General features: G+C 35.0%; 1 protein-coding gene across 3 annotated transcripts in view; it reads right to left on the bottom strand.

Annotated features, from left to right (window-relative positions):
* PRR16 (proline rich 16) overlaps positions 1-26,612 on the bottom strand; it is a 209,463-nt gene that overhangs the window by 53,001 nt on the left and 129,850 nt on the right. The window contains exons 2-3 of one of the 3 annotated variants that reach the window (XM_025388353.1): positions 10,654-10,751; positions 9,279-9,400 (exon numbers count right to left, since the gene is read on the bottom strand). The exons of the other annotated variants lie outside the window; for them this stretch is intronic. The gene's annotated coding sequence lies outside the window, so the exon portion shown is untranslated. The remainder of the gene's footprint in view (positions 1-9,278; positions 9,401-10,653; positions 10,752-26,612) is intronic. 3 annotated transcript variants of the gene reach the window in all.

Genomic DNA, 26,612 nt, shown 5'->3' with positions numbered 1-26,612 from the left:
AAAAAAAAAAAAAAAAAAAAAGACAAACACTAAGAAAAGAAGAGAGAAAATTGATTTGTAAGCTTTTGACAAGTCTTTCTTTAATAGTAAGTTGTTGAGTCCATAAGAAATGGACTGAGATGTAAGGCTTTTAAGCATCAGGAAAATTGCCATTCAGAATATTTTTGGGGAAGAAAACCTTGGAGCTCCATCAGAGCCTAATTACACCTTTTGTAAAAAGCTGCAGGGTGGCTCTCTTCTTTTGCTTTGATGTATGGCCAGCCAGCACAATAGTTAAATAATCTATAATACTTTCCTATTTTTTTTTTCACAAAGATAGAAGCCCAGTAGTGAAAAATTATGCATTCAGGAACATTATTTTCAGATGGATATGTTGTGTATGTGTAGGATCATTCTTTTCTGCATCTGTCTATTGGTAGATGCCTGAAGCACATCAAAGACTATTATAATTCATCAGTCCCCAAATTGTAAACCCTTATAGCTTGCAGTTCCCATTTACTATATGCTGCCAAAAGAATCTTAAAAGATGGTAGTAAAATAGCTGTTGAATAACCCAGCTATGATATCTACCATGGCTCTACAGAAGTAACCAGGACTTGTTAAATATCTACTAATTTGAGCAATGAGTGCAGCACAGCAGGATCACGTATAGATCATATAAGACTAGTGTTGAGGAACATGGAGTGCTAGCCACATCTCAGCCATTTAAAAGCTACATGATTTGGGCTTAATCCCTATATGACTCTGTTGTCTAGATTGTGAAAGGGGAAAAACAGTAAATGAATGCCTTGCATATATTACGAAGTACAATTTAGTGAAAATCAAAGGACTGAACATAATAAAATTGGGTGATTGACTATAAAGGAGCATATTAGTTACTTACCCAGGGTACAGGTAGTGGATTTCTTTTAAACTTTGCAGATCTTACTTCATATATAAATATAGTAATATGATAAAACTTCCAATTAAACCTTTTCATTTGAAGAGACAAATTTTAAATGAAGGACAAAATCTAATTTATTTCCAAAGTGAGACATTCAGTTTATCATATCGAAGAGAAATAAGGCCAGTACCAAATTCTAAATAAATAAGACTCCTATTTTATTGCCAGTTTATTTTTTATGCTAGATGTTAAATTATGTTTTATCTTTTACTCTACAAATTATGGAGGGAACATAGATAAGTTTAAAAATTACAATGAATTGTAAAATGGAAACTTTGAGTCTGCTTTATGCTTATCATTAAACTGTGGTACTTCTGGGCCATGATCCAATTTATTTGTGTCTTTTTAAAACTTTACTGAAGTGCAATTTGCATATGATAAAATTCTTCCATTTAAGTGTACAATTCTTTTAGATAAGTAATACTTAGTAAATCTACAGATTTGTGCAACCATTGCCACAATCCAGCTTTAGGACACTTTTAGAGCCTGCAAAAGATCCCTCATGCTCATTTGCAGACATCCCTATTATAACTCATAGTCATAGGCCACTAATAATCTACTTTCTGATTCCATAGATTTGCCTTTTCTGGACATTTCACTATAGTCTTTTATATCTGGTTTCTTTTACTTAACATACTGTTTCTGTGGGGCCTTTTTGTAGTTCATCCATGTTGGAGCATGTGTCAGCAGTTGTTTACTTTTCATGGCCAAACAGTATGCCATTGTATAGGTATATCGCATTTTTTCACTCAATCATCAGTTGATGAACATTTGGATTGTTTTCATTTTTTGAGTATGATAAATAATGTATTTATGGACATCACAATCCAGTTTTATGGGTATACACGTTTATAATGCTTACCGAGCCTTGGGAAAATTGGTACTAAGATATGCAAAGCAATTGTACCAGTTCTAAATTAAGCAAGATATTACTTGGTTTCCTTCACTGTAGAAGGGAGATAATGACAATGGATCCTTTATAAATAAGCTTGTCATGAGGGTCAGATGATGCAAAACACACTTATTTAGCACAGTGCTCATTTGATGTTAACTATTATAACAACTATGCACCAGATCATAATGGAAATACATCAAGAAAGTGGTAGTGCTAATAAAACAAGATGATTAGAAAATTTCTGACTCTATTTTCCTACTAAGAGATGCAAACCTCACTCTTGATTAACATGGCATACTATCAGGCAGAAACTCATATATTTTTATATAGAGGGTAGCAAATAACTTATTTTCTGACCACACACAGTGGCTCTTACCTGTAATCTCAGCACTTTGGGAGGTCAAGGCAAGAGGAAAGCTTCAGTCCAGGAATTTGAGACCAGTCTGGACAACATAGTGAGAACCTGTCTCTACCAAAAATTAAAAGATTAGCTGGGGATGGTGGATCACATCTATAGTCCTGGCTACTCAGGAGGCTGAGGAGGGAAGATCACTTTGTTGAGGTTGCAGTCTGCATTGAGTTGTGATTGTGTCACTGAACTCCAGCCTAGGCAAAAGAGCAAGACCCTGTCTCAAAAAAACAAAACAAACTAAAAACGTATTTTCCCATTTGATCACTGCCACACAGTAATTGGTGGGGAAGGGACTCTCTAATAACCACTTGCTTCAAGATAGAACATCACTGAGTTCAGGGACAAAGTAGCAGAATTAGATTTCTACCACTGAACACTCATTCTTCCTCCTATCACCTCCTTATGAATATGATACTAGACACAGGGAAAAAGAAAGACAAAAAAAAAAGTGCAAAGTAATTATGTAGTTATATTAGTCTGTTTTCATACTACTGATGAAGAGACATGTGAGACTGGGCAATTTACAAAGGAAAGAGGTTTATTGGACTTAAAGTTCCACGTGGCTGGGGAGGTCTCACAATCATGGCAGAAGGTGAAAGGCACATCTCACATGGCGGCAGACAAGGGAAGAGAGCTTGCGCAGGGAACCTCTCCTTTTTAAAACCATCAGATCTCATGAGACTTATTCACTATCACGAGAACAGTACAGGAAAGACTCACCCCCATGATTCAATCATCTCCCACTGGGTCCCTCCCACATGTGGGAATTATGGAGGCTATAAATGAGATCTGGGTGGGGACACAGAGCCAAACCATATCAGTAGCTTTTCTACCTTATTGAACAAATATGCTGTGCACATTATGATCAGGAGCAGTTTTTAATACTTTAAGAGTAGTAACTCATTTAAAATCTATAACATCCCTATGAATTAGTATTTATTATCTCCACTTTCAGATAAGATAACTGAGGCACAGAGACGTTGAGTAATTTGATCAGTGTCACACAGCTAATAAGTACAGAGCTGAGTTTCAAACTCAGCAACCTGGCTCCAGTGTTTACATTTGCATTGCCATGCTATGTTATCTCTTTTACTAGAAGTAGAAACATTTTGCTGAAGTAAAATACATTCTTGGAAAAGGCAAGTGGAGGCATGATCAGTTTTTCTCTACATATATGCCACACCAATATTCTTTAATCACTCTAATTGGTTTATTTAAGCCACAGGAAAATGTTTCTTTCAAATAGGAGTGAAACAAGCCAGGTCTAAATTATATCTTACTTTCAGTTTTATCTTAAATCCTCTTATCCATTTTATATGTGTGTAATGCTGAAAAACTAAAGCTTCTCAAGTTCACAGATGTGTTTATTTAATACTGCAGAAAGGATCCCTAACCTGACCATAAGAATGCTCTCTTCCTACTCAGTCATTCTTTCCTTATCTGTGAATTAAGAGTAGCAGAGCCTCTGTGGAAAAATACCCCATTGCGAAAAATCTTGCACAATTTATGTCCCGTGGGAAGATAATGATGCATATTAATTTTTTTAACTTTTTAATCACATAAACATTAAGTATACAATTGTAAAAAATTAAAAACCTATAGTTGTCATGTATCTATACATTGTTTTTATATACAAATAATATATATTATGTAGAATGATTAAATCAAGCTCATTAACATATTCATCCTTATTCACATTTTAAAGGCTCTGAAAAGTCCTGACTAAATGCATTTAACTCAGTAGTTATCAAATTTTAAAATAATGAAGTCTGCTTTTCCTCGGTGTAACACCCATTTACCTACATTGGAAAACACTGCTGCTCTGGATGTCTAATGAATCCACGACAAACTAATACAATTACTTTTTATTCTAATATAACCTTTGGGGTCTATGACATGGTAAATAAAAGAGCTAATAATATATGATAACATGGGTAAGGGTGAAGATAATAATAAATAGAGTAATACTATATTAGCTAACATTTCCTTATGTAATGCTCAAAGCAACATCATAAATTAGGTATTTATTAATGAATCCTCATTTTACACAAGAAGAAACTGAGTAATGTGCCCAAGCCACATAACTAGTAAGTAGTGAAGCTGGGTTTCAAAGCCAGGTATTCTAAACCCAAAATCCATGTTCTAATAATTACACTGAAGTGCCTCCCACTCTGTCCCAGGCAATCAGTTTATTTATACAGGTAGAATCCTGATTAGTAGGAATGAATTAGGACATAGATAATTACATAAAATTACCAAGAAAAATCTAGCAATGACAGATATAATTTATTCATTATAATTTATGTTAACTCTTGATACTGTTGCCATTATAAAATCTTTCCCTTTTTATGTGTTTTTTTTTTATTTTTTCCTCACTGAGGAGTCTAATGACCATAACATTTTTTTTTCTTCTTCTCTTTCTATCCTAAAATAACTGTAGTAACAGTACATTTTCAAGTGGTGGTATATTCTGTAAATAGTTGAAAATAATAAAATGTCTCTGAAGTCAATACATTACTTTATATTACCCTTCAATTTTGTGAAAAAATATCACAAATTAATCCCTAATTCCAAGACATAAAATGTGTTGTGTTTATAAATAGAAAATTACACATTTTTATTAGTCCCTCTCCCTACTGCATTTTTTCAAAGTGCTAACATTTAGTTTCTGCAAATCAAATTCCTTTCTGACACATAGTCTTTTAAAGAACAAAAAAGAAACAATGTAAAAAGTACAGGATTTAAAGAGTGCAAGAAGTAGCTAAAATATGAAGTGCCAACTTGTGGCAGGGTGCGGTGGCTCACTCCTGTAATCCCAGCACTTTGGGAGGCTGAGGCGGGTGGCTCATAAGATCAAGAGATCAAGACCATCCTGGCCGACATGGTGAAAACCCGTCTCCACTAAAAATACAAAAATTAGCTGGGCATGGTGGCATGTGCCTGTAGTCCCAGCTACTTGGGAGGCTGAGGCAGGAGAATCGCTTGAACCCGGGAGGCAGAGGTTGCTGTGAGCCGAGATTGCGCCACTGCACTCCAGCCTGGTGACATAGCGAGACTCCACTTCAAAAAATAAATAAATAAATAAATAAATATAAAATAAATAAATAAATAAATAAACAAATAAAATATGGAATGCCAACTTGTAAAAAATAAACACTTGTCATGCTTTGCTCTCAGAAGACAATATCAGAGTAATGAGTAAGACATATCTTCAGCTCTGTGTATCTCTTAAAATATATATATATAGTTAATATCTCTAAAGCTTCTAAAGATAGAAAACAAGAATTAACTGTAGAATCTCTTTCCTCACTCCATACACACTTATTGTGTCATTACTTTTCTAGATACTGAGGTCTCAGGAATAAAAAAGGGAGATGAGACTCATACTCTTAAGGGGCTTACATTTGACAGGAGGAGGCAGTCAGCAAAGAAGAAAAGAAATACAAAAACAAGAAATCCTAAAGTGATAAGTGCCATGGAAAAATACTGTGAGAAATAGAATTGCACCAAGCGACTAAGTGTGTGAGTGGGAGAGATGCACATGAACAGCTAATGCTCAGGTTAAGTGGTCAGCAAAGACATCTCTGAAAAAGGTGACATGAAATGGAACCAAAATAATACAGTGAGTCAATTTGTGCATGCTAACTGGAAAGGACCAAAGGTGTTGTATTAGTCTGTTTTCATACTGCTCTAAAAGAACTGCTCAAGACTTGGTAATTCATAAAGGAAAGAGGTTTAATTGACTTACACTTCAGCATGACCCGGGAGGCCTTAGGAAATTTATAATCATGGCAAAGGCCAGGGGGAAGCAAGGCACCTCCTTTACATGGTGGCAGGAAGGAGATGTGCTGACGAAGTTAGGAAGAGTCCCTTACAACAACACCAGATCTCGTGAGAACTCACTCGCTATCACGACAACAGCATTGGGGAAACTGCTGCCATAATCCTTTTACCTCCACCTGGTCTCTCCCTTGACACATGTGGATTATGAGGATTATGGGGATTAATTCATGATGAGATTTGGGTTGGGATGCAAAGCCTAATTATATCAAGTGGGAATGAGTTTGAGACCAAAACATGTCTTGTACGGTAAAGTACTGGCCAGGGGGATCACAGACTGAGACGAGATTAGCTCTGGCTGAGAAGAGATCACAGGGTTTGATCACAAGGTCAACAGATTACAGGGGAATGATCACAAAGTAAACAGACTGATCACAAAATAGAGATCTCCAAGACAAGCAGCATGAAGGAGCCCAAGAGGCAATGGTAAGTGGCAAAAGTTTTCAGTGTAGCATAGTATGAATCCCTTTATATTTAAAAAAAAAAAAAAAAAAAAAGACAAAAACAACAACAAAAAAAAAACCATTATTTTAGCTGCTCTAAGAAAAGTGAATTGTAAGAAAGCAAGGAGTAGAGTTTGGAAAGGAATTCATATAAGGGCAGTCTAATTTAAAGATGAGGACAGAAAAGTTGCAAGTAGTAAAGACAGTGAAAAGAAGGATTCAGGATACATTTTGGAGGCATATTTGACAAAACTTTCTAAAGGAAAACAACACCCAGAGTTTTGGCCCAAGCGGCTTGATGAGGGAGTGATTAACTGACATAGAGAAAACTAAAGGAGAAAGAGAAATATGGGCCCCGGTATTGATTCTGAAGTTCCCGCTTTCAATGTGTTTATTTTAAGATGCTTATTAAACATCCAACGGAGACAAAGGGGAGAGGCTAATGATACAAAGTTGGAATTCATTCATACATAGTTGGTGTAGAAAGCTATGGACTGGATGAGATCAGCAAAAAGAGCTGGGATGGTGAGCCCAGAGAGATAAACAGGTGGAGGGGGAGTAAACTAGGCAGAGACAAGTCTTGCTCTGAGTATTGGGACCCTGTAATGTTTAGTGGCTGAGGAGGCAAGGACTCAGCAAAACATACTAACAAGAGGTGGCCAGAGAGGTAGAAGGGAAAATGTAAATTTATCTGTTCCATACATAGAACCTTGACAGATAACATTTTGACAATAACAAAATGTAGTACTCTTTCGCACTTTCACATACATCATTGCTATCACAGCAAGTTCACTGACCTACATCACAGAACTACTTGTTTTCTGATTAAAGCCAGGTTAAAGACTGCTTCTCAGGAATAATATCTATAGTTGTTTTGATTTGACAACAAAATCAAGCAACCTCACCTCATAAGCACACTTTCCTGCAGGTTATTAATCACCGTACCCATCTGTGGAGCATTGCAATATAATCATGAAGCTCGTCTGCCTGTTTCACCATTGCAACTTCTGGCTTTGGTGTCACAATGCTCCGTAATTCTTTGCTGTTATAATATTCAAGGTCACTCTTAGTGATAAATAAATTAAAGATAAATTTCATGTACTATGTTATTACGGAATTCCACAATCTTGCAAAAGTTCTGTTCTGAATTTTTCATCTTCTTTTCATTTCACAAAAACACCAAACTTTACCATGACTTGCCAATTTATTGTGAATCTTTCTTTAGAAATTCAGATAACAAACAATACTTATTCCAGTTTTTGAGGCACATTAATTTTAGCTCCTCTCTAATATCACTATACATCTTTACTTCATAAAACTCAATTTATTAACTTTCATATTCTCTCTGATCTACCTCCAACTCAAGCAGAAAACAATTATTTTTATGTAAACATCGATATACTCTTGTATTACCTTGTTTTAGTCTTCTACTTGACAGTGAACCTATCACAGGTAGAACTGTGTCTTATTAATCTCTATATTTCTTTTTTCTAGCACAGTGCATACCACAAAGTGCATGGTCAATAACTATTGAGTAAAATAATGAATTAAATAATTGATTAGATTAGTTTAGACTGTTAATTTTTGGTTTGACAAAAATGATAAAGATATCAAACAACTGCTTTATTATATTTTAATATAGACTCAGGAGAAATTTTTGCATTCTTGAGATTCATCAGTCCCTCATGCTTTCTTACTTCATCTTTATTTGGGTATGTAATTTTCATTAGTATGCTAGTATAACAACAAACCATTTTGAGTGACAACTGCTAGTCAATTAACCTACGATATGTTTTCAATTCTCAGGAACTAGCTCTGTGATTGAAATCAATAGTAATATTAAATGGTTGGTTCTCTCTTTTGCTCAATGCAACAAATACTTCTTGTATTTTAACAATATATATAGCCCCTATAATAATGATGGAAAGACATTGCACATTCCATACTATTATTTTTACTAGTCAGCTTTACAATTACTTCAACAGTCAATTCATCATTTTTATTCAACTGAACTCAGTTCAAACAGTTAAATATTTAGATCTGATTCTTTTTTCAAGAAAAATTAGAACTGAGTTCTAGAGGTGTGTCTGTCTGATAAGTGCAGCAGCAGTCTAAAGGGTACAAAATACTTGACTTTAGGAAATGATGTGTGGGGCATCATGTAATATGTACAGAGAATTGCCTCTGAATATATTGCCAATGTGGCATCCCCAAACAACATGAGTTAGCAATCTATGCCCATGTAATTTCTTCTAGATAAAGAAGAATGCCGTCTGGTTATAGACCATCAAGACTTTATTCCAGTGGGAAAAGCTATGCCTACAGCTTTTTTTTTTTTTTTTTTTTTACTTTTTTTGTAAAAGTCACATCAAGCAGAATATATGGACACTACATCTTGAATTTTCTTGTCCTTTGGGTCAGCTGAACGTCTTATGAATTCAATTGAATAAGGTCTCAGGAATTCAAGTTGAATAAGTGACTTGACAAACTGCTAATTGGCAAGTTAATATCAGAGTTGTATAGCTTTGAGGTGAATTAACATAATTTAAAAAAAAGGAAAGGAAACAAAAAAAAACAATAATTCCAAGTATTTATCCATGGGTGTCTCTTAGCAATAACAGACATAGGGAGACTTTTAAATTTACTTTTTCCTCTTTATCCTGAGATAATCAACAATTTATTTTCTTTTCAGTATATCTTTTTTATCTATTTTATATGATGTGCTATAACTTCTTTTTTACTTACCTCTTAAGTAGATCTGATTGAGAATAAATATAGCTAACTTCCAAATACCATTCCCTCTTGTTTTACAATTAGAACAAACACATTAAAATGAAGACTTGATTCATGAAACAACACCTAACAAACTGTTATAAAACAGCATAATTACTATAAACTCAAAACTAAAAATAGTTTACTTATTACATTCTTAAAATCACTATACACTAATATAGAAATTTTATTTAATAGGCACTCAACAACAAAATCAATACTACTCATGGGAATTCATTCAAATAGAGTGTTGTCAAATGCATGACAAAAGGAGGTAACTGATTAAAGAAAAACAGTAATTGTAAACATGTTAATATATCTCTACTATTTGACATTATCCAGACATCTTTTATATTTGATTTTAAATAAAACAGATTTATTCTTAAAATCCAATAATTGACTAATCATGGCATCTTTCAGGTTTTATCTAGAATTGGAAAAATTTAGTATCCATATTTAACACAAACAGTAACTAGAGTCTTATATAGATTAGGGGGTTGAAATGATTGTCCCAGAAGCACCAGAACATAACGAGCAATAAACACATGTTCTTTTATACGCAGAAAAATACTGAGATCAAAGAAACCCTTACTGACAGCCTTTGATGATGGGAACATAGAAAATTGCAATAAAAAAATTATTGAGCTTGACTATGCATGTTTTCACTTCATTGGGAATTCACAGTTGTTAAAGGTAATGATCCTTCTTATGGTCACATATGGCACAACCAAGATTATGTTATGAATATACTTCTAATGTCATGAATGAATTCTGTGCACCATAAACCAATCTTTAAAACAGGACTATTGGCTTAATATCTGATTTTAAATTATCATATTTTTAATACAATTTTTATTGTTTTTTAATGATTAAAATTAATTTTCTAAAATCGACATATATGAAGAGAAATTATCAAAGTGTAAACTGATTTTGTTAATAAAAAGTGTGAATATTCTAATATGATCCCATTAATTCTGACACCTTGGAAGTTAAATCCTGCAATTTTGAACAAATCACAAATATTTCTTAAAATATTTTTGGAGCTTTAAAAATAAAACATTGCTGAAATTCCTGATATTATTATACTTGTTTCCCTATGTGGAATTTAAACATAAAACACAGACTGAAAATATGATCATTTATATGATGATAAATAGTGCTGTGAGCATTAATCACGTTATTCATGGTCATCATTTGATAACTTTAATATTCAAAGAGACCTAATAGTTAATTGCAACTCTTACATATATTTCGAATTACAAATGATATATTGGTCTTGCATGTTTCTTAGAAATGCTGGTATGTGCTGTCCAAATTTCTGAAAACATCATGTTAAGGTGGGGCTGACCTTCTTGGGCATTTCCTGATGTCCTGTTGTCACTGTATGCCTGCAGCTCTGTTTCCCTGTTTCATCATGTGGGGAGGTGGGAGTAGGTAATGGAGCTTCTGTTAAAAAAATTAGAAAACTTTAAAAATTAGTTTATTTACTTTAGACTTTCCAAAAAACACTGGACTGGACATGGTGTAGGAGGTTATGAATGGATGGGGGGCATCCATCATGAAGGAATAGAATATACTGATGGAAATTACACATGGATGGAAGAGAAGAAGAGTGAACATAAGAACACGTCTATGAAGGAAGTGCATGTGAAAGACCACGTATTGTGAGTAAAAACATAAGAACTATGAGTATCGATCAATCAAGTCTTCAAGAATGTTTACTGAGTACCTATTCTTTCTGAGAACAGTATACCACAGCAAATCATTGGATGCTTTCTGTAGGTTAACACTGACTCATCATTCAATATTGTTTTGCTAATGAGGCATATATGGCTCATTTAGGAAATCTGGACTGAGAATCCAATAGCCTGGTGAGTTATTAATATAGCCGAGTTTGCTCAATTATTGACTCACTCTGTTGTTAGCTACTTGTAGAGCACCATGCTGTGTCAGTACTAGGAATGCAGAAATGAGTGAAAAAGTACTCTTCCTCAAGGAGCTCAAAAGAATCAGTTTGGGGTGGGGGTTGAGAAAGGGCACACTATTCTGTTTCTTGCTGCTTCTTATGCTATTGACTTTCTCTATCAACAATAACTTGAATATTTAGTAAAGAAAAGCAAAATTATACATTTGAATAAGCTCAAGGTATTTAACTTCATCATTCATCCACCCATGAATATATTCAATAAACTCTCACTGAGCACTAAGTATGTGCTATGGAACCCTCCTGGTTATTGGGAACATGACAATGAATAAAATGTCCAGAATTCTCACCCACATTTTAATTATATACACATGAAGGACAGAAAACACTTCTGTTAAATTATAACTAAATTATAACATTTGACTGCAAAATACTAATTAAAAATAATAATCTAATGAATAGAGTATGCAGGCACTATTTAATTATTATATAGTATTAATGTTATGGTTAAAACATTTAACAACATCAACAATCAAAAACAAGAACTATCATATTTTCTAATCATATTTCACTTTAAATCATTATTAACAAAAATTAGATATTCATAAAATTATAATGCTGAAGTAGAAAAACAGAAAATGGCAAACACTATTTTCTCTATATTAATACTTCAGAAGAAAATCACATATCTCTGTATCCACCTCCACCCTCCCCCAAAAAAAACTTTATCAAAAGAAAAAAAAAGAAAAAGAAATCCATAGAAAGCAGCTTAAGGGCCTATAGAAGAGAATATAGATTTTCCTCTTGAACTCTGTTCTTCATTTCAAGACACTAAAGAATGGTGGTAGAAGTGTGGTTTCTATAGTCAGACTCACTAGCTATGTAATCCCAGGCAAGGTACTTGGTGGCTATTTCTCTGTACTTCTGTTTTCTTATCTTTGAAAAGAGGGCTAAAAAATGTACAAGCTTCGCAGGGTTAATGTGAGAGTTAACTAAGTTAATATATGTAAATAATTTCACACTTTTAAAAGCACATAATAAGTGCTTACAAATGTTTGCTTTTTTTTTCTGTTATACAGTCAACAGAACAGGGAAGTAACGATGCCTGTCAGAATTTTTACTGACAGAGGTTCTCAGAGCACTTGAATGAAGAATTCTGAACCAAGAACTTGGGCTTTGTAATTAATCTTCAGTGTCAGATATTCTCTGGGCAATACAGCAGCAGACCAAGCTGCTATAGCTGGTGCCCATATGTTCCTCCTCACGGCAAAGTGAAAGAGCCAAATTCTGCATGTACTGCCAGAATCCCCCGGCTTCATAATTGCCACCACTTTTTCCATTTTGACAGTATAGATTCTGTTCTGCTGGTTGGCTGAGATTGTCTGGCTATGCACAGTGGAAAAACTATTACCAAATCATTCCAGCCATAACTTGTGAACTTATTCAGCAATAGAACATTCCTGCCAACTACAAGCTGAACAATTCCTTCTTTCGTTCCTCTTGTGTACTTTAGACACAGTCTCAGACAAGGCTAATCAAACCAAAGTGGAAAAGGCTTGAAAATTATCTGGTGAAGGTTTGAAGTAAATCATTAAAGTGTTTTCAATTATCCAAAGTATGATTATCTATACTACAAGGAAAATGTCTAAAGTTTAGGCTTGGCATTGGCCATTGGAAAACAACAGAAAATGATTTGAATTTGTTGGACGGGAAGGTACCAACCCTGAATTCATGACAAATGTGCATTTACATTTCTGGCCTGTGCAGAATGAATCAACATCCCAAATCTGTTTTAAAAACTCCACCCTAAACATTTGCTTATTCTTCCAGTAAGAATATACAAAACAGCCCACAGTATGAGAACAGAACTTGAATAGGTTTTTGAGGAGTCATGATAGGTTTTACACTCAACTTGCCACATTACCTTGTTTCCTTTATGCTCAATGACATATATTTGTAAAACATGTCTCACGTGCAGGGTCACAGTTTGATTACAGAAAAAAAATATGTTTGTGTATTAAGCCATCAGATTTATCTGGAGATCAAATAAACACCCATAAACTACAAGCTGCAAATATTCACCAATTGAATCTGTGTGTGTGCAAAAGTGCTTTACAAAGGAAAGCTCTGTTCAAATGCTAATCGTTATCCAACTGACTACATTAAAAGTTCCTTCAGGGAATCGATAACCTCTTACTCATCTTTACGACGCCATCTTCTGAGAATCAAAGGACATTTGTTTATTGGCTAAACACAATGAAAGCTAAGCTCTTAGGCTAAGCAGCAGAGGGCTATTGGATTCTCAGTCCAGATTTCTTAAATGAGCCATATATGCCTGGATATAAAAAACTGAAATGCAAGGTTCAGTCTCATTTTCAGTGGCCATCACCTAAACAATGTGTTATTGCCTTAAAGGAAAAGTATTTAAAAAGTATTAGAATATAAGTATGCTGTTGAAATTGCATAGAAGACCCAAGAAAAGCCTACAATATACATGCTTAAAACTGGATTGAATTATATAATAGATCACATATGTAAACCAATCATATGAATTAAATAAAATTCTAACAATTTTTAATATGTTTTAGTTATTTTTTCTCAAATGGAAGCCTACATGTAAGTTATTTGATAATGTTTTTGTGGGGTTTAAGACATGAATCTTAGTAAGAGGCTTAAGTAATTATTGAAAAAATACAAAGCATGACTTTCTATGACAAAATAATACATAGTAAGATTTTTTAAAATGTAAACAGAAAAAAATAAATTATGAAGCTTTAAATTTTATTTCCACTGAAGTTATTAAAAAGCAATGATAAAATATGATATAAAATCTAGTATTTCTTATTTATAAAATACCAATACTGGTTTGAATTATGTATTCTATGAATATTCAGAAAATCAGCAGTTAAATAACAAACATGACCCTTGTTTTAAAATTCATGCTTAATTGCTAAATTTCCTTCACTTTACTTAGACACTATAGCCATGCTCCAAGTGTAAACTCATGGGCAAATATTGGCATTACAAGTTTTTTCAATTTCTGCTGAACTGCCAATTGTATGCTTTGCTCATAATCTTTAAATAGTATACCTCGTGCTTATTTGTCTTTGCCCAATAAGTGTTTTGAGTTACAGAAAATAGCACAGAGTGACTTCTTTATTAATCCATCACATTAGCAAAATAAAAATGTGAGTTCACAGGATTAAAATATGATCATCCCATTTGAGTGCCCAGTCTGAAGGGAATACATGTATTAATACTCATATTAAGAACTTTTACGATTTGTGAAAGTAATATTATATACATATTTCACTAAATAATGCAATAAAAAAGAATTACATTTATTAGCATTTTTGAATACAAACTAGTATATCTTCAAAAAGAATCAAATCAAATAATATATATGTGTATTAGTCTGTTTTCACACTGCTGGTAGAGACATAGCCGAGACTGGAAAGAAAAAGAGGTTTAATTGGACTTACAGTTCTACATGGCAGGGGAGGCCTCAGAACTATGGCAGGACTCAAAAGACACTTCTTGCATGGTGGTGGCAAGAGAAAGCGAGGAAGAAGCAAAAGCAGAAGCCCCTGATAAACCCATCAGATATTGTAATACTTATTTACTATCAAGAGAATAGCATGGGAAAGACCGGCCCCCATGATTCAATTACCTTCCCCTGTCCCTCCCACAACATGGGGGAATTCTGGGAGATACAATTCAAGTTGAGATTTGGTGGAGAGAACACAGCCAAACCATATCAGTCCACCCCTGGCCCCTCTAAATCTCATGTCCTCACATTTCAAAACCAGTCATGCCTTCCCAACAGTCCACCAAAGTCTTAACTCATTTCAGCATTAGCCCAAAAGTCCACAGTCCCAAGTCTCATCTGAGACAAGGCAAGTCTCTTCTGCTTATGAGCCTGTAAAATCAAAAGCAAGCTAGAAGCAATGTTTCTTCCTAGAAACAGTGGAGGTACAGGTGTTGGGTAAATACAGCCATTCCAAATGGGAGAGATTGGTCAAAACATAGGGGTTACAGGGCTGTGCAAGTTTGAAATCTAGTGGGGCAAATTTTAAAGCTCCAAAATGATCTCCTTTGACTCCAGATCTCACATTAAGGTCATACTGATGCAAGAGGTGGGTTCCCATGGTCTCGGGCAGCTCCACTGCTGTGGTTGTGCAGGGTACAGCCTCCCTCTTGGCTGCTTTCACTGGCTGGTGTTGAGTGTCTGTGGCTTTTCCAGGTGCACAGTACAAGCTGTCGGTGGAGCTACCATTCTGGGGTGTGGAGAATGGTGGCCCTCTTCTCACAGCTCCACTAGGCATTGCCCCAGTAGGGACTCTGTGTGGGGGGCTCCAACCCCACATTTTCCTTCTGCACTGCCCTAGCAGAGGTTCTCCATGAGAGTCCTGCCCCTGCAGCAAACTTACCTGGGCATCCAGGCATTTCCATACATCTTCTGAAATCTAGGCAAAGGTTCCTAAACCCCAATTCTTGACTTCTGTGCACTTGCAGGCTCAACACCACATGGAAGCTGCCAAGGCTTGGGGCGTCCACCCTTTGAAGCCACAGTTTGAGCTCTTCATTGGCCCCTTTCAACCAAGGCTGGTGTGGCTTCGACACAGGGCACCAAGTCCCTAGGCTGCACATAGAATGGGGACCTGGGGCCCGGCCTACAAAACCACTTTTTCCACCTGGGCCTCTGGACCTATGATGGGAGGGGCTGCCTTGAAGGTCTCTGCCATAGACTGGAGACATTTTCCCCATGGTCTTGGAGATTAACATTAGGCTCCTTGTTACATATGCAGATTTCTGCAACTGGTTTGAATTTCTGCCCAGAAAATGCGATTTTCTTTTCTTTCACATAGTCAGGTTGCAAAGAAAAAAATGGATATTATGCAGGCAAGGCAAAATTTTACTCCATTCTTGTGCTACCAGAAACCTCTGGATTTCACTTCTTATAAACTTAGATTCAAAACTAAGTGCTGGGTATATTTTCAGGAAACATAAGGGAAGGGCTTCTACCAAAATATGCTCCCCTTTTCTTATGAACTTAAGATGCAAGAACATGCAGCCAAATTATTTCCATTGCCTGCATGCCTGTGACTCCAGCATGGCAACTCCTAGATTTGATACCTACTGGATGGATAAATTGGAGAAAGTCGTGATTCAAAGATATAAAAATGTACAACTCTACATATGAGGTTTGCTACTATTGATTTATTTCTGTATTTACAAGGGGAGATAAAATAAAGAAGGGTGAGAATGTCTTAGAATGTGTCAGGTATATAAGACTCATCTTGTTTTATCAAAAATGAGTTTACCAGAATTGAAACACTCACACAAACACATGCATGGTTATCATCTCTAGGAAAACAAAAGCACCACCACCACAAAAAAAACCCTGATTATAAGATCTTTTTTTAAGTTAGTAAAAATCCTTCTTAGTGTGCTTTGGGAAGTGGAGAAGCTCTGGTAGGAAATTGCTATCCTTCTGAAGCAGATGGTAGAAAAGACTTTGAAACCAAGATCAACCATGGAGATGGTTACAAGACTCTAATGAAGCACAGATCAAGTGTCACTACTGCAGCATCCATATTCCCAGCACAACTCTGGGACCCAACTCCATCTGCACCTATGAATCTCTGTAAGTCTCAAACGAAATCTTCTTTATATGGTAAAATATCTTCAAAGAAACTATTTATCTCCAAAAGAGAAAAACATAAGAATAGTTTGTTTTAGTTTCTTCCATTTACAGCTGATAAGATAAAAATAATTATCATATTTCACATCGTGTCATTGAATGTGAAACAGAGTATATAAAAAGCAAACACTAAGATCGCTTCACTTTTCAGTAAAAGGTGAAAAGAGACAGTCTCTCTTTGAAAAAAAAAAAACCTAAGATATATATTGTACATCTGCCTACATGAACAATGCTGTTTTAAATTATGGGTACATTTTACTGTCTCAAATAATTTATTAAAACAAGTAAATTGGGAACCACTATTTACAGGTTTCAACAAGGCAATTAAAAAAAAAAGAATTCACTAATACTTAAAATTTCTATATACAAGAATCTAATAGAATAAAATGATCTTCTTTTCTAAATGGATCCAAAAAGCACTGCCCGTGTTTTGGAAATTACTTGGATCTTTGCACTGTTAAATACCTAGAGCCAGTAATACATAATGTTAGGTAAGGGAAACAGTATGGCATACCACAATTTTTTGTAAGAGAGTATCTTGCTCTGTCTCCCAGCCTGGAGTACAGTGGTGACCATAGCTCACTGTAGCCTAGAGTTTCCGGGCCCAAGCAATCCTCCCACCTCAGCCTGCTGAGTAGCTGGTACCACAAGCATATTCTACCATTCTTGACTAATTTCTTTTCTCATTTTTTGTAAAGATGAGGTCTCACTATGTTGCCTATGCTTGACTCTAACTCCTGGTCTCAAGGAATTCTCCCACCTTGGCCTCTCAACATGCTGGGATTATGTGATTAAGTGCAAGAACCACTGCACTCAGACGGTTTATCACATTTTTTCCTAAGAGCATCAACTGATGACGAAAGTGACTTTAGGTGATTAATGAAAAAAATAATTAGTAATTATGTATTTATTTTAATATTATTTAGGAAAACATAACTAGTTTACCAAACCAGTAACAGAAATTTTCATTTTCAAAAATAATTAGTAATTATGTATTTATTTTAATATTATTTAGGAAAACATAACTAGTTTACCAAACCAGTAACAGAAATTTTCATTTTCAAAGAAATATATTTAAATTAAAAAGTCAATACAAAAACGTATATAAAAATGCAGGTGATATGTGATTAAAAAATACATATTTGAAACATAAATGATCAATGTGTGGGAAATTTCTTTTATATAAGTCAAATGGTTAAAAAGCCATATAATTGGATGCCTACTGCTCTGTCTCCTCAGCTCTAGGAGTCCTGAGGAGGCTCCATCACAGCCTCTGTTGCCCTGTTACCTGTAGGTACTGGGAGATGTGTAGAAAGGACACTGACACATCTTGGAAACCAGAAAATGGCATTACATCAAGACTTAACAACTTTGAAGTTTCTTTGAAATTCTCCCCTTGCCAGCACACACGTGCCCATGGCTGTCCCACCATTATGCAGCGTGCACATGCCTCACTGCTGCAGCAACACAAATGCACCCACAACTGCCCCACCACTGTGCACTTACCTGCATCCCCCCTGCCTCTGTGGGTGTGCACTAGCCCGCAGGCCCCTGACCACAAGATACTCCTCTGTGGCCCTCCACTGCCTGGCTGGAGTGCTTTTGCTGGCAGTCCCATTGGAGTGTTGTTGCCAATGGACAGAGAATACATGGCCCCCTATTAAGTGCAGCAGATGTTTGACCTCCAGGGACCAGAAAACAAAGCTACATGCCTGGTCCTAGCCTGACAGGGTAAGAGCATGCAGCCCAGGAGTGCTGAGCTGAGCCTTGGCCCTGAAAACCATACAGAAATGAAGCCAATAAACTAAACCCAACTTACACAACTATCAAACCCTAAAAGGCATCAAAGAATATAAAAGCAAAAAGCCCCATCCAAAAAACTTCAAAGATTAAAGGTAGATCAGTCCACACAGAGGAGAAGGAGCCAGCATAAGGATTCTGACAACTCTAAAATCCAGAGTATCCTCTAACCTCCACGTGACCACACTAGCTGTGCAGCAGTGATTCTTAACCAGATGGAAATGGCTGAAATGGCAACACAGAATTCACAATCTAAATGTCAGGAAGCTCAACAAGATACAGGACAAAGTTTAAACCCAATCAAAGGAAATCAGTAAAACAATTCAAGTGTTGAAAGACAACATAGACATTTTAAGAAAGAACCAAATTGAACTTGTGGAAATAAAAATTTCACTATAGGAATTTAATAATGCAATTTGAAGCATTAACAGACTAAGCTGAGGAAAGAATCCTATGAATCAACTCAAGTAGACCAAAAAAAAAAAAATTAAAATGGACAAACCTCCAAGAAATACAGGATTATCTGAAGAGACCACACCTATAACTCATTGGGATTCCTGAAAGAGATGGAGAAACAGCAAGCAAATTGTAAATCACATTTGAGAATACTGTCCATAAAACCACAAAAATTTCCCTAACCTTGTTAGACAGGCTGACATGCAAATTCAGGAAATTTAGAGAATGCCTGTGAGATACTACACAAGACAACCATCCCCAATGCATATAGTCATCAGATTGTACAAAGTCAATGTTAACAACAGCAACAACAAAAGTCTTAAAAGCAGCGACAGAGAAGGGACAGGTTATATATAAAAGGAACATCACCAGTCTAACAGTGAATTTTTCAGGAGAAACTTTACTAGCTTGAAGAGATTGGGAGCCTGTATTCAGCATCCTTAACAAAAAGCATTCCAACACAGAATTTCACATCCACCCAAACTAAGCTACAAAAGTGAAGGGGAAATAAAAATCAATTTCAGACAACTAAATGCTAAGGTAATTGGTTATAACCAGATCTGCCTTACAAGAGGTTCTGAAGGGAGAGTTAAACACAGAAACTTCTGCCACAAAAACATATTTAAGTACATACCCCATTGACACTATAAAGCAACTATACAATTAAGGCTACATAATAACCAACTTACAATATGATGACAGGTTCAAATCCTCATATACCAATATTGAACTTGAATGGAAATGGACTGAAAACTCCACTCAAAAGGCATCGAGTGGCAAGTTGAATAAAGAAGCACGACTAACTGTATGCTGTCTTCAATAGACCCGTATCATATGCAGTGATCCTATAGGCTGAAAATAAGATCTATCAAGAAAATGGAAAACAATAAGGACAGGGGTTGCTTTTCCTATTTCAGACCAAAATAAACTACATCATCAATGTTCAAAAATGATAAGGAAGGAAAACAATAAGGACGGGGGTTGCTTTTCCTATTTCAGACAAAAATGAACTACATCATCAATGTTCAAAAATGATAAGGAAGGATATTACATAATAATAAAGGGTTCAATTCAAAAAGAAGACTTACATATCCTAGATATATATGTTCCCAACTCGGGAGTACCTAGACTCAAAACAAATTCTTAGAGACCCACAGAGAATTAGATAACCACAAAATAACAGTGGGAGACTTCAAACTCCACTGATGGTGTTAGACAAATCATGGAAGTAAAAAAATCAAGAAAAAAAAAATTGGGGACCTAAACTCAACATTTGAACAAATGTACCTAACAGACATCCACAGAATACTACACCCAACAACAACAGATTATACATTCTTCTCATCTTCACATGGCACATACTCTAAGCTTGACTATATACTCAGCCACAAAGCAATTCTCAACACATTCAAAAAAACCAAAATCATCCCAAGAACACTCTTAGACTACAGCACAATGAAAAAGAAATCAATAACAATAATATCTCTCAAAACAATATAATCACATTAAAATTAAACAACCTGCTCTTGAACTACTTTTGTGAAAAAATGAAATTAATACAGAAATAAAAATTATTTGAAGCTAATTAAAACAAAGATACAACATCCCAGAATCTCTGGTACACAGCTGAAGCAGTGTTACAAGGAAAGTATCTTGTACTAAATCCCTACATCAAGAAGGTGGGAAGTTATCAAGTTAACAACCTAACATCACACCTAGAGTAACTAGAAAAACAAGAACAAACCAACCCCATATCAAGCAGAAGTAAAGAAATGACCAAAATCAGACCTGAACTGAATAAAATTGAGACAATAAAATTCACATAACAGATCAATGAAACCAAATGTCAGTTCTTCAAAAGAATAAATGAGTCTGATAGACTGCTAGCTAAGATGATAAAGAAAGAGAGAAGATTCAAACAAACACAATCAGAAATGGCAAAGGTGACATTAACACTATTCCCTCAGAAACACAAAAAGCCATCAGAGACTAATATGAACATCTCTATGCAGACAAACTAGAAAATCTAGAAGAAATGGATAACTTCCTATAAACATATAACCTTCCAAGATTAAAACAGGAAGAAACTCATATCTTGAACAGACCAATTATGAGTTCCAAACTGCATGTGTAATACAAAACCTGCTAACCAGGAAATGCCCTGGACCAAACAAATTCACAGAAAATTCAACCAGACATGCAAGGAAGAGCTGGTACCAACTATACTGAAATTATTCCAAAAAATCAAGAAGAAACTGCTACCCAACTCATTCTATGAAGCCATTATCATTCTGATACTAAAACCTCGCAGAGACACAACAAAAAAGGAAACTGCAGGCCAATATCCCTAATGAACACAGATGCAAACATCCTCGAGAAAATACTAGCAAATTCATTGCAACGGCGCATCAAAAAGCTAATCCACCATGACTAAGTAGGCTTTATCTCTGGGATGTGAGGATGGTTTGACATATGAAAATCAGTAAATGTAATTCATCACATAGACAGAACTAAAAACATAAAGCACATAATCAACTGAATAGACTCAGATATGGCATTCACAAAATTTGACATATATTCATGTTAAAAATCCTCAACAAACCAGGCATCAAAGGAACATATCTTTGATAATAATAAGAGTCATCTATGACAAACCCATAGCCAACATCATAATCAATGGCAAAAGCTGAAACATTTCTCTTGAAAATCAGCACAAGACAAGAATGCTACTCTCATCATTCCTATTCAGCATAATACAGGAAGGCCTAGTCAGAGCCAACAGACAAAAGAAATAAATGGCATTCAAATAGGAAAAGAGGAAGTTAAACTATCTCTCTTTGCTAATGATATAATTCTATACCTAGAAAACCCTAAAGACTCTGTCAAAAGGCTACTGGAACTGATAAATAACTTCAGTAAAGATTCCTAATACAAAATCAATGTACAAAAAAATCAGTAGTATTTCTACGCACTAATAACATTCAAGCTGAGAGCCAAATCAAGAAGGCAATCCCATTCACAATATCCATGAAAAGAATAAAATACCGAGGAATATAACTAACCAGGAAAGTGAAAGATCTCTAAAACAAGAATTGTAAAACACCAGTAAAAGAATCAGAGATGATAACAAACAAATGGAAAAACATTCCATGGTCATGAATAGAAAGAATCAATATTGTTAAAAGAAAACATTGCTCAATGTAAATTTACAGACTCAATGGTATTCCTATCAAAATACGAACATCATTTTTCACAGAATTAGTAAAAACTATTGGAAAATTCACATTAAACCAAAAAAGAGCCCAGAGAAACCAAATTAATCCTAAGCAAAAAGTACAAGGCTGGGCCATCACACTACCTGACATTGAACTATATTACAAGGCTACAATAACTAAAACAGCATGGTACAGGTACAAAAACAAACACATAAATCAATGGACCAGGTTACAGAACCCAGAAATAAAGCCACTCATCTATAACCCTCTGACCTTTGACAAAGTTGACAATAATAAGCAATGAGGAATTAACTCCCTATTCAACAAATGGTGCTGGGGTAACTGGCTAGTCGTATGTGGAAGATTGAAACTGGACCCCTTCCTTAAATCATATACAAAAATTGACTTAAAATTGATTAACAATTAAATGTAAGGCCTCACACTATAAAAACTCTAGAGGAAAACCTAGGAAACACCACGATAAACACAGGACTTGGCAAAGATTTCATGATAAAGACTCCAAAAACATTTGCAACAAAAACAAAAATTAATAAGTAGGACTTAATGAAACTAAAGAGCCTCTACACAGCAAAGAAACTACCAATAAACAGTCAATGCATAGAATGGAAAAAATATTTTCAAACTATGCATCTGACAAGGATCTAATAATAAACATCTATAAGAACTTCAACAAATTAAGCAAAACAAACACCATTAAGAAAATAGGCAAAAAACATGTATAGACACTTCTCAAAAGAAGACATACACAAGGTCAACAAGCATATAAAAAAAGTTCAATATCACTAATCACCAGAGAAATGCAAATCAAAACCACAAGAAGGTATCATCTCCCACCATTCAGAAACGCTGTTACTAAAAAGTCAAAAAATAATAGATGTTGGCACGGTTGTGAAGAATAGAGAATGCTTATACAGGATTGTTGGCAGGAAAGTAAAATTAGTTTAGCCACTGTGGAAATCAGTTTGGAGATTTATCAAGGAACATAAAACAGAATTCGCATTTGACCCAGCAATCCCATTATAGGGTATATACTGAAAAGAATATAAATCAGTCTACCAAAAAGACAGTTGTATATTCACTGCAGCTTTATTCACAATAGAAAAGTCATGGAATCAACCTACAGGCTCATTCATGGTGGGTTGGATAAAGAAAATATGGTGCATATAAACTATACAATATAACATAGCCATAAAAAACAAAATCATGACCTCTGATGCAACATGGATGCAGCTGGAGGCCATTATCCTAAGCAAATTAACACAGGAACAGAAAACCAAATACTTCATGTTCTCACTTGTAAGTGCAAGCTACACATTGGGCTTACATGGACATAAAGATGGAAACAGTAGACACTGAGACTACTTGCAGAGAGAGGGTAAGAATAGGATGTGGGCCGAAAAACTACCTATAGGGCACCATGCTCACTATCCGGGTGATGAAATAATTTGCACATCAAATCCCAGAAACACACAATTTTCACTTATAAAAAAACCTCCACATTTACCCCCTGAACCTACAATAAAAGTTGAAAGAGAAATTATAAAATGAAATCAAATCATTGGGATAAAAAGAACCATATCATTAGACATTAGTCTTAGCCCTGCTACCTCTTACACGCTGCTCTTAGCAGGTCTCATATTCTCTATTCAGTTTGCAAATTTCTGAACTATTAAAATAACCCCAATTATCATTATGAGTTGTTGGAGCAATAAATAAAGGACAAAACTAAAAACATCTTGAGAAAGTTTTTAAAATATGAGAAGGTGTACATATTGTATCAGTTCAAAGTCTTTGGGGTCAAAAAAAGGAAGATAAGTCAAAGGGGCTTAAACAAAAAAAGGGAAATTCTAGTCAAATTGGCATAGTAAATACATGTCTTAGTACATCCCACTCTCCTACAAACATAGTAGATGACATGATTGATAAAACATGAACAGAAAAACAATTAAACAAAAATGGGGCTGGGCTACAAAAGGAAGAACATATCCATGAAATAGAATCATAACAGAAAAGAGAATTGGTGAACCAGACTTAATCGAGTGTTATGCTTCAGAAGTGCACCTAGATGCACATAAAACTCTGGAACTTTTTAATCAGAAACTTAATGGGCTTAAAACTATACCAAGGATTTGAGTCATTCACAGGTGAAGGCTGAAGGAAATCTGTTGCAAACCTTGACATGAGTTTTATATGGTCCTTGGGCATAGGGTTAGAGAACATCAGGAGCCCCTATGAACCAGAAAGAGGAAATTGACCCATCTATCTAATATCTGAGTAACTGGTTGGACTATGTCAGCAATAACACATGGGGAAAGACTTGCTTCTAAACTGAAAGAGGCTGGGCTAGAGGCCAGGTCAAGGCAACTACTAACCACTAGATGGGGAAAGGTAAACAGTGAGTTAGAAAAACACAAGCAAAAATAAACTCAGAAAATGATAATACATGTTAAGAAATTGAATGCTAATCTAGGCAACAAAATTAGTACGTGAAAGAAAAAGTCACTCCAAGTAAAGATGTTTTAGGATACTGTGACAGAAACTTGAAAATAAGCATGTTTATATGTTTAAGGAGATCTAGGAATACAAACTTTCTCAGAGGAGAGGTCAATAAATTTTGAAACAAATGAGAGGTTAAAAGGTGCTAATGTTTTCTGTCTCCTTAAAGAAGGGGAATGAACCAGTGAGTAAACATAAACTTCATTGAAAGAATTAATATTTCAGTAACTATATTCAAAATTTAAAGAAATCCATCACAGTAATAGAAATAGAAATTTTCTCTTTAGGGAGAATGCAAAATTTATAAGTTTAGACTCAAATATTTTACATGGTTACATTTTTATGTATCACTTATGCAAAGGTTTTGAATTTAAAGCTGGGGTGGGAAGGAAAGAATCAGCCCACATGGCTTCCAAATTACAAGAGGAAAAAGCACAGCATAGAAAATTTTATCTGTCAACCAGAAGGTAAGAGAGAAAGAAAAAATCAGAAAAAAAGAAGCAAAGCAAGACAATAATAGGTAGAATGCACAAAATACAATCATAGTAATGAGACTAAACATATTACAACAAGAGCAAGTTTGAACAAAAGATCCTGTGAAGTATATTCTCAGATTTTCCAAAAAGCTATATTTTGATTTTAAAGGCAAACTTATAATATAAAGCAATTAAGAGATTAATTTAAAAAATGAACAAAAAATTCTAACAAAGTAAGCTAACTTAACTACATTAATACCAGATTAAATTGATTTTAAAGTCAAAAGCATTAATAAGAATAAAGAAGACTGCTGGGTATTGGATTTTAAAAATGTGGCATATATACACCATGCAATACTACACAGCCATAAAAACACTGAAATCATGTCTTTTGCAGCAACATTGATGCTGCTGGATGTCATTATCCTAAGTCAGCTAATACAGAAATGGAAAACCAAATTCTACATACATATTCACCCATATAAACGGGAGTTAAACATTAAGTACACATGGAAATAAAAATGGGAACAACAGGCACCAGAGACTACTAGAGGGGGCAGTGTTGGAGGGAGGCAGGGCTGAAAAACTACCTGTCGGGTTATATGCACACTACCCGGTTGACAGGTTCAGTCATACCCTGAATCTCAGCATCACACAATATAGCTTTATAACAAACCTGCATATTACCCCCGATTCAAAAATAAAAGTTGAAAAAGAAAAAAAAAAGTACACAGTCACACCTGCTTGCATAAGAAAAAGACAGGAGGGAGCCACACCAAAACATTTTCAATGGCTACAAGATAGAATATCTTAGAGATAATTCTTTTTAATTATTTAGTTTTTTTAAACTGACAAAAATTGCCTACATTTATGCTATATAAAAAAGAGGATTGCTACATAAATGTAAAAACAATTAACAAGAAATGTATAAAACATCTGACACATATGCCCTCAATCCAGATATATAGAAAGGCAGAAATTGACAGAATATGAAAAAAATTATCACAAAGTAACCTATAGATAAACTAACAAAAAAGTATTTTTTAATGATGAGCTAGATCTTCATGGACAATATTATGAAACTTCCATCAGGATGGTCCTGCATATTTGTGTACATAATCCATATTCATGACTGGGAGACCTCCATATTATAGCCAACAGCTATTCCCCCCAAACTTTTCTACATATCCAAAGAGATTTCACTAAAATTCTAAA

This window comes from Theropithecus gelada, chromosome 6 (genome assembly GCF_003255815.1).
Source record: "Theropithecus gelada isolate Dixy chromosome 6, Tgel_1.0, whole genome shotgun sequence".
Classification (NCBI taxonomy): Eukaryota; Metazoa; Chordata; class Mammalia; order Primates; family Cercopithecidae; genus Theropithecus; species Theropithecus gelada.
Note: the sequence above shows the minus strand (reverse complement) of the source record. Positions and strands in the feature narration are given on the sequence as shown.